The sequence below is a fragment of the Miscanthus floridulus genome, chromosome 8 (assembly GCF_019320115.1).
Source record: "Miscanthus floridulus cultivar M001 chromosome 8, ASM1932011v1, whole genome shotgun sequence".
NCBI classification, from domain to species: domain Eukaryota; kingdom Viridiplantae; phylum Streptophyta; class Magnoliopsida; order Poales; family Poaceae; genus Miscanthus; species Miscanthus floridulus.
In genome coordinates this window covers 54591731-54602408 of record NC_089587.1, presented here as the reverse complement: position 1 = coordinate 54602408, position 10678 = coordinate 54591731, and positions in this window count along the sequence as shown.

Sequence of the window (10678 nt, the reverse complement as noted above, 5' to 3'; positions counted from 1 at the left end):
TGAAACTTTTATTCTTTCCTCCTCCTGCACACACATGGCTATGAGCTTTTCTAAATCCCATTTTTTAGGCTGTATGTTGTAATTAACAACAAAGGTGTCAAATTCTTTGGGCAAAGAAGCAAAAATCAAATGAATAAGAAACTCATCCTTGAGTGCCAAATCCATTGGTTTGAGCTTAGATGTCAGATTGCTCATTCTTAGTATGTGCTCTCTAATGCTACTGCCGCCACCAGAGTACCTTTCTGTAACCAGCTGCTTGATCAACTGGGTTGCATATGTCTTTGAAGAGCCAGTGAACTGACTCTTTATTCTGTCTAGGTACTCTGTGACCGTGTCACAGTCTGGAATTGAGCCCACAATAGCAGGCTCAATGGTGTTCTTTATCACTGCCAAACACTTCTTGTTGGCAGTGACCCATTTCCTATACTCAAGGTCATAGGACATCTTTACGGGAGCAAAATCCCGCTCTCTATTCTGCCTTGCAGCATCAGTCTCATCTGTCTCCCTCACCGGTGCCACAGGTTCTTTGGGGCACGGTGTGGGTGACAACCCAGTCCACCTCAGCGAGGATAAAGGCCAGGTCTATCTTTTTCTTCCACTCAATATAGTTATCATCTTTTAGAGTGGGGATCTCTTTGATACAACTCATCAAGTTGTATCCTCCTGAAAACACAATTCAAATAGTGTGAGAACAGAAATCACAACAATAATTGCATGTCTTAGTTTAACGTTGGTCAAAATTAAAACATACAATTATTTTCTACACTAATTCTACATCATCGTTGGGCAGAAATAGAATTAATGTATAACAAAAATATTATAATATTGCCATTAATCAACGTTGGTCAGAATAACAACAATATTATAATCAATTTAAATCATTTCCATTTTCAAAATTAAATTCTCCCGTTGGTTCGAATTTAATAATGAAAATTACATCTTTAAATACGCAGCGGAAACTTTAACATTTAATAATCTTTTTCCTATTTTCCAGAAGCAAATTTACTATTTACTAAACAAAAAATATCGTTGGATAAATTTTGTACAGAAAATTATCATAAAAAATCAATTCAAATTGATCAAACTGTTTTCTGGAAAATAAGAAAAACAAAAACTGTGACTTTACTATTTATTTGGCCATTTTGGCCCAGCCAGCACACGTGCGGCCCACGGCCTGCTCACGCGCGCGCGCGCGCCAGCGCACTCGGCCCAGCTGCCACGGCCCATCCGCGTGCTCCAGCGCACCCCCGCGCCCAGCCGCGTGCGCTCTCTCCCCTGCACCCAGGCCGCAACCTGGGCCTAGGCCGCGAAACCGTTTGCCCGCCTGGGCCTAAAGCTGGTCCGGCGAATCCTGATCGCTAGATCGGATCGGACGGCTGTCCGGCCGTTTCGCTCGAACAAAACCCCTGGCCGGCCCCTCTCCCTGAACCCTAGGTTCATTTCCTCTTTCTCCTCTCCTCTCCCACGGCGACGGTAGCGAAAAACGAAGGGAGCGCGCGGCCACCTCGTCACCGGAGAAGAAGGGAGGACGACACCGGTGCCAAGCCCCTCGTCGGTGCGCGCGCTCGCCCATGGCAGAGCGCGCCGCCGTCGAGCGGCTTTGGACCGCTGTCCTGAGCCACGGCCGAGCTGGGCCTCTGTCCGCTCGCCAACCATGGCGGCGGTGATCACCGCCCGCACGGTGGTGGCTTTCCGCGCAACGGTGGTGTCGGGAGGACCGGGTAGGTTCCCCTCTCCATCTTTTTCCTTCCCCAAAACCCGATCTAGGGTTAGGGTTCTTTCTCATTCGATCCGAGATCGGGATCCTTTTCATCCTTTTCCGGTTTCTTTTATCCCGATTTTGCATGATTTCCCGATTAGGGTTAGGGATTAGGATTGGGGACAAAACTGTTTTCTTCTCCCCTGATTTGAAATCGGTTTATTTCTTTTCTGAGTTAGTCACCGAGCGGTCGCCAGATCCCGGCGCGGTTCTTTTGATTCTCAGTCAGTCCCCTTCCTTGGTTAGGGTTAGGGTGTCGAGACCATGTCTCATTCTGTTCTTACTTTTCCCGTACCCAGATCTACCGCTAGAAAAAAAAATTGCTCTGGTACCATTGTTGTGATTCTGTGGATCGACTAGGGTAGATCTAGACGGATGAACACTTAGATCCATGAAGCACATGCACATTTAGACCTAGAACACTACACCGAGAGGGAGATAAGGTAGAGAGGGGCTGGTGATGAACCTGAGCCTTCGGATGAAGTCACGGTTGTGCTGGCCATCGCTGGTTCGGTGATGGAGGCAGCACACGGGCAGCGACGGGTGGAGTAGAGGTTACACGGACGTCGATGCAGTGTGGTCGGGCATAGCAGTGACGACGGCGAGGATCAGCGGAGCTTCCCGCCGCTGACTGCGCGCCCTCTTAGATCGGAATTAGGGTTTGTCGGTGGGGTTTGCGGCTCACGACGAACCTCGTGCTTTGAGCCGCCGGCCCCCACCTCTTTATATAGCGCAGTGCGACGAGGGCCCACCAACCATGTAGGGTTGGGTGCCCCCGATCAGGGCGCGAGACCAAGGCCCAATAGGCCGTTGGGCTTATTGGTTAGGAGATCAATCTAACAATTCTCTCCTCTAGGTCACAATGCAAGAAAGCTATCTTCGCATCAAATTGTTCAATTTGAAACTCAATGGTATATATAGCAAACACATCAAACATAACTCAGATTGAAGACATCTTGCTTGACCATAGGAGACAATATTTCATCAAAGTCAATGTCTTGCTTTTGACCAAAGCTTTTCACAACCAATCTTCCGCTGTACTTTGGATGTGAGCTACTTTCTTCAGAGCTTTCTTACCCTTTGGCAAATGGAAATTCACCAATTCAAAAGTGTTGTTCACAACCAATCGATGCAACCAATTATGTGTACCTATCCCCTCTTATTAATCATACCCATTAACCTTGGAGTATTCATATATACCCACAGTAGGTGGCTTCTCAACCATTATTGAACGAGCAACAGATAATTGTGTTGTGTGTAGCTGTAGCTTAGTATGCTAACCGGAACCTAAAGAAGACAACTCAATATTCCTGGGGAGTGGTTGCAAGCATGCATGACTCTAAGATAGGAGTCAACACTGAAGTCTGAACCCAGTCGTTGTGTTAATGACGTTGTGCATCTTTGCAAGCTGGATGGAGTGGAAACAAAATTAAATATCACTCTAAGTCCATAGTGTTAGAAATGATAGGCACTATAAACAACGAAGACCAGTAGATCAAACACAGGGGACACGAGATTTTAACATGGAAAACCCTTCCAAGGAAGAAGGGAAAAACCACGGGCACCAGCCAGCAAATCTTCACTATATCGGGTGAGGTTACAAATGTCGGGGATTTATATCTTTTCTCATCCCAAGACGACAACTTACAGGAAGTATATATAGAGATGGAAAAACCCTAATAGACGACGATCCCTAATAGGTGCAGTAGGGAAACATGATGGGCTAACTTCAAACTCCGCTTCGCTTCGGCCCAAGCCTCCCGGCAACGGGCCTTGCTTCGCTCTGTCAGAAGTTAGCCTCTATCTTGTATATAACTGAATTTGGATCACAACTCAACAAACTCCACCTTGAGACAAATTCCTTCTTGTAGCATAAAACGAACCTTCACCCTAAAACAACAAAGAAATAATTCTGGTGCCAAATAGCCTCTTGGGCTAAACAGTTATACCAACTAAGCTTGAGAAAAGCTCAAACTTAGCAACAGGAACTGACTTTGTCAACATATCAGCAGGATTATCATGTGTGCTTATCTTGCATACCTTCAGCTTACCTTGCGCGACAACATCGCGAACATAATGGTATTTGACATCAATGTGCTTTGTGAAAGTGCATCTAGCCCTTTAGTGTGTTTTGGATGATTGAATGACAACACGATTAAAAGTCTAACATGTTTGCTAAGTGTTAGACAGGAAATTGATTATCTCACAGATACTTGATGAAATTGTATAAAGCCAAAAATGATGTATTGTTGTATAAACAATCTAATTCAAGCACAAGACAACAATGCAAATGGAATTCATGCAAAGGCTTATTTATTGTGGGATTTCAATGATCTATGTGAAAGCAAGCACGATAAAAGTTAATTAATGAGAAATGAGGGATTGCATATGGAATGGTCTCATATTTGAAGCTTGCTAAATTGAAATGAAAAAGACAACAATACAAATGAATGGATGATTCAACACAAGATGTGACTTGATGGCTTGAGATGGTGAAGATAGCAAGGAAAGGCTTCGAGGTACTAAGCAAGGGTGAAGGGCAAGCGACTGGCTTGGCGGCCGAAGAACCTAGCTAGGGTGAAGAAGGAAGTACTTGCATTTAGTTGAGGTACTAATCAAGCTGCGACGGTCATATTGATGTGGAGGATCAAACCTATATTGGACAAAGCGTTGGAAGTGACTTGATGCATTTGGAGTTATTCATATTTGATGAATGGAATCAAGTCACATGCTCAAGATGGCTATGCTCAAGTGAAAAGATCAATATCAACATGATTGGCACCCTCACTTAATGAAGATTGGAAAACACGGCTTCGGTTCAAAGAGATCAACTCAAAAGGTTTAATTTCCTTATACTTTTAAATTTGAGTTAATAGGAATGCCGTACTATTAAGAGGGATGCAAGTTTAGGTGGTCTGAGGAAGATAGAGTGCTCAAGCATAATAACTAAATCAATAATGAGACACTCTAGCACTCACGAGCACATAGAATAATTTTCTGTGACTGTCGGTGTCGGAAGTCCCGACGTAAGCCGGAACTCCCGACAGTCGGAAGTCATGACTCTTGCCGGAAGTGCTGACTCTCAGTCACAGCCTGGGCGGTGACTGTGGACGTCGAAAGTCCCAACGTGTGTCGGAACTCCCGACAGTCGGAAGTCCCGACGTGTGTCGGAAGTCCCGACAGTCAGAAGTCCCGACCCAAGCCAGCAGTCCTAGCATCGATGGTTCTTTTGACTGCTCGCTGTCTAGTGCACGTCGGAAGTCCCTGACGTTCGCCGGGAGTTCCGACCGTCGGAAGTCCCGACGTTCGCCGGGAGTTCCGACACTGACCTGACCCAAGCCGGGAGTCCCGGCCTCAGCGGTGTTGGCTGTTTGTTTAACTGTGCCCGTCGGAAGTCCCGACGTACGTCGGAAGTGATGACCGTCGGAAGTCCCGACGTTTGTCAGAAGTTCCGACACTGACTTGCACACACGGACTTCTGACCTGTTGTGAACAGTGTTTTCTTCATACGTCGGAAGTCCCGGGATCTGCGTCGGAACTTCCGACGTAGATCTGAACGGTTCGATTTTCACTTAGGGGTATAAATACCCCTCTCCTCACTTCTAAACGTGGCCCACTCATTTCATTGCGACAAACACTCGGCCAAACAGCCCCCAAGCATTCTAGGCTCCCCTCTCTTCACTCCCTTACTTCCAACTTCGATTCCAAAGGGTTTGAGTGATTGGAGAGTGGATTGAGTGAGAAAAACACTTGGAGCAAGCTTGAGCACTTGATTTCTTCGTCAAGCCGGTTTGATTTGCATTTATTACTCTTGGGGATTTTCCCCTAGCCGGCTAGGCGTCGCCCAAGAGCTTCCATCTTGTGGAAGAGCCTTGGGAAGTTTGTATTACCCTTGTTTTCTAGTGAAGAAACTCAAGTGACCTTTGTGGTATCCTTGAGTGAGGCAAGGAGGTGGAAGAGACTCCGACCAAAGTGGTCACCTCAACAACGAGGACGTAGGAGCTCCTTTGTGGGGCTGCCGAACCTCGGGATAAATTCTTGTCTCCCGCGTGCTTGTTGTTGTTGTGATTTGCTCGAAATTACTTGTATTTGGTTGTCTCCCTCTCTCTAGCTATTTCTTAGGGTTTGGGACTCGATCTACGGATTGGTGGCTTATCAACGTCAAGAGAGTGACCCAATACCTTACCTTACCACTAGGAAGTGGGTTTGTAAGTTATCGGCATCACAAAGTTCATTTTAGCACTTGTAGTTCATTTCCCGCAGGGGTCAGAAGTGCTGACAGTTTGCGTTGGAAGTTCTGACTCAAACTGTTGGGACTTCTGACACGTCGGAAGTTCTGACCCAATTGTCGGGACTTCCGACACGTCGGAAGTTCTGACTCAAACGTCGGGACTTCCGACATTAACAGACTAGTGCAATTTTGATTCAACTCTTTGGTTGCCGCTGTTTGGCTCCCTAGGTTTATCTAGTATCTTTTATACACTTTGTGGCTAACTTGTGAGGGGTTGTATTACTTTGATTTGGAGTTTCCATTTTGGAAACTCCTATTACTAATCGTTTCCGCATTTAAAGGTGTTGATTTTTTTAGAAACGCCTATTCACCCCCCTCTAGGCGACATCCTAGATCCTCTCAATTGGTATCAGAGCGAGGTTCTCACCTAAAGCTTCACCGCCGTGAGAAAAGGATGTCGACGCCTATCGAGTTGGAGCCGATGCTTCTCCAAAATGATGGTTCAAACTTTCTACCTTGGTCAATTCATGTACTCAATGCTTTTAGAGATATTAGTCCTCTTGTTGAGCATATTGTGTTTGCAAGCATACCTCTTCCTATAGTTGATTGGAGCAACTATAAGAATTTATCAAAAGAGGAAGAGATATGCGTGCAACTCAATGCTCATGCTATTAATATCATTTTGAGTACATTGAGTGCAGAGGTTCAAGATGAGGCAATATTCAATGGACAACAACCTCCGGAGAGTGCTCATCTCATTTGGACCAAACTCGTTGAGTTATATGGAAAATCCAAATGCGATGATGCACTTGAGGTCGAGTCAATGGAAAATATGTCCATTATGTCTTCATGCAGCGAAGAAGCCTCACAAGACCTCAAGAGCGCCGAGCCGGAGCAAGAGGTGCAAGCCGAGGCAACCGGACAGCAGACAGTCCGTGATGACGAGGCTCAAGCCCGGTGGCGGCCAAGTGATGAGTCAACCTCAGTATCTCATGATACTCATCACTTGTGTCTCATGGCCAAGAAAAGCAGGAAGAAGGCTAGCAAGAAAGATCAAGCCAAGGAGATAGCACGAGTAGATGATCAAGAAGAGAGTGATGTTGAAATTGAAGATAGCTATACTCTTGATCATCTAAGCAACAAAGACAAGCTCATTCTCATGAAGCTAGTTGAGAAGAATGATGAGCTAGAGGAAGAGAATGAGAAACAAGAGCAATCACTTCAAAATCAAGAAAAGTTTCTCATCTCCAAATTGCAAGAGCTAAAGGCCATAAATGAGAGGTATGAAAAATTATCAATTGAGCATGCTTTAGTTACTAACTCCTCTTCTAGTGTTTCACAACTAGAGAAGGAAAACTTTGAGCTCAAGGCAAAATTAGATGAACTCTCAAGCAAATATAATGTGCTACAAGCAAACTATGTTCATCTCAAGTGCTCTCATGAAGAATTAGTAGAATCAAGCATCATGCTTGAGGTGGCTCATGAGGTTGTGATTACAACGGTAAAATCATCTCAACCTCCCACTCACACACTCACTTGTACACAATCTCAATTGAATATTTCTTGTGCTAATGAGTGTGCTTCTCAAGCAAGCCAATCTTCGATTGAGCAAAAATTTATAGAAAACATAGAGCTCAAAGAAGAGGTGAAAAGATTAAAGAAAGATGTGATTCGATTGAAGGGTAAGGAGAAAGCACAACCTTCTCAAGATAACCGTGATAACATGGTGAAGAAGCTTGAGAAGGGTTCAAACCTTGCTTCCTCCAAAACCCAACAAAAGAATCACATTTCAAGCAAGGCCAACACAACCAAGAGCAAGAAATATGAAAAAAGGATGTGCTATGGTTGTGGATTGTATGGACATGAGTGGGCTATGTGTCCACATAAGAATTGGGCCGACAAGGTTGAAGCCGCCACTCAAAAGGTTTCAATCAAGGAGGCCAAGCAAGTGAAGAGTGATGGACAAAGCGCTTGTCTCATGAGCAAGAAATTGGGGCATCCTACCAAGAAATGCCCTATATATCAAGAGTCAAGAAAGGAAGCCCAAGTTGCAACAAGAAGATGCTATGGATGCAATGAGATGGGCCACAAGGTTGATGGATGTCCATACAAGCAAAACAAGCATAGAGCAAACAAAGGTCGCATATGCTATGCTTGTGGAAGAAAGGGGCATCTAAGCTATGATTGCCCAAAAGGTAACGTCCCTAAGCCGAACACATTTGTTTATGATAATATGCTTAGGAAGACCTCAAATGGAGTTAGCACTAGCAAGGTGATGTGTTCACCACAAACTAGTACTAAGGCCATTTGGGTGCCTAAGCACTTGTTGACTAACCCAAAAGGACCCAACAAGAGTTGGGTACCAAAATGTGCTTAGGTGGATAATGTAGGTACTTAGGTGGTGAGATGAAAGCTTCGGGGTGGTTGAGCAAACAATTTGACAATATTCACTCAATCTATCAATCAATTCTTATCATAATCTCATATATGGTTGACCCGAAGATAAATCAATGACCATATCATTTACTTCATCTCTACCATTAATAACAAGTACCTAAAAACCTTATAGGATAGCCACTTTGTGTTTAGTGCTCAATGGCTCACAAATAAGCATATTTGTGAAATAATTGGAAGTGGCTAATTAGTTTCATTTAATAATTATCATGTTTGCCATGTGATGCTTTTAATGGCTCTCTAGTAGAGCAATGCATTTGTTCAGATGCAGGCATACAAGAAGTACTAGAGCTAAAACGAAGAATCACAAGCAGCGCTTCAATTGTTTCTGTCCTGCACCTACCGGACGTGTCCGGTATGTCTACCAGACGTGTCCGGTATGGCAGGAACCAGAGCACTAATTGGGATGCAATTGAGGTTTGATCCATATGATTTCATATATCCTTAATTTGCTCAGAAGCTTGTGATCTATCAAACCTAAGTGGGTTGTGAGTATGTCTCAACGAATTTTAAATATGGCAAATCACTTTGTGTTGGTCAAAATAAAAATTTGACTCCCAAATTCTTAAAAGAATAAAGTGCTTGTTGAAAGTCATTCAAAATACTTGTGGTACTTATTTAGGGGGAGCTCAGTTTCTATTTTGCACCATTGTGGACTAATAAATTTATCTAGCATTATTTGTAGTCCTTTAGATGAAAATTGATTTCATATATGGTATGATTTTTTGACAAGTGAGGTCAACATGATGTTGTAATGCCATGTATTATCTCAGTGGTGATATTGTGGACTAACAAATTTATCTAGCATTATTTGTAGTCCTTTGGATGAAAATTGATTTCATATATGGTATGATTATTTGACAAGTGAGGTCAACATGATGTTGTCATGCCATGTATTATCTCAATGGTGATATTGTGGGCTCAAGGCAAAGGTATGTATTTACATACGTGCATTGTAAGTGCATCTAAGGCCCTTTATATGCTAGTGTGTGCATTTGTGTGATATAGGATAGATGTTTTACAAAATCCCTAACTAGCATGTGTAGGTGGTGTGGTTTTTTGAAAATCATGTGGTTTTTGGGTCTTTGTGACCTAGTCATGTCATATTGTGATTGTTGCTACCCTTGGTTGATTATTTGCCTAATCACATGTGACATGGTTCTCTCAAGTCTATAAATATCCCTATGTCCCACTAAAATCTCTCTCAAGTTTTAAAAATCATAAATTTGCCAAATATTCAAAAAAGAGAAAATCAATTCTTGGCTAATTCATGTCCCCTAAATGAGAATCCTAAGCCTATTTCAATTGATGCAAATATTATGCCTAGGAAGGTTTGTTATGGTACCTCATTGGTTAGTATTGCAAAAAAAAAAATCTACTATTCATACTAAGGCTATTCCTAAGTATGTTGCGTCTAACATGAGAGGACCCAAACTAGTTTGGGTACCATCAAAAAGTGGATGATCGTTTGTAGGTACCATGGCATTGGAGACTTGATTCAATGGAATTATTATTATTCATCTTATGTTGAGTCAAGTATTGAAGCCTAGTACAATTCTATCCCAATGCCAAGTCAAAATTGAGTGAAGTCCATATGCTATCAACATACAAGTGTCATATTCAAGTTGTGGGAATTTATTGATATATTTGAAGGCCTACAAATAAGTGGAGTTGAAGCTTGCAAAGATGATCATAAGCTATCAAGGTATATCTCTTGTTGATCAAAGTTTATTTGGGTGCATATGAGTTAATTGAATTGGATATATATGCATATGTTGCTTGCTATGAGATGTTTGAATGGATTAAATGCTTAAGTAATCAAGTTTGAAGTTGGTTTGATTGGATATGTCCATAAGATTTCTTCTAGTAAGTGGTTTGAATGGACATATGTCTTGTGAGAGTATTCAAACAAGTTGATTTCAAGTTTGGTTCAATTTGGAGAAAAATAGCTCAATTATTGAAATCTGTCCAATATTGAAAATCTGAGCTAGCAGTGATCATAGACATGTTTGAGTAATCAAATCTATTTGTATTGGCTTGAAATTTGGTCTGCATGCTCTACACTTATGGTATTAGTTGCTGTGCAAATTTCATGAGATTTGGATGAGTGATACTTCGGATTTGGAGTAGATCTTGTCAGCTATAGTGCAGCAGTTTTCAGCATATAGCAGTGTGAAAAGATGTGAAATCTGGTAGCAATATAGAAGTCAAAAGAAGCTAAAATTTTTACAGCT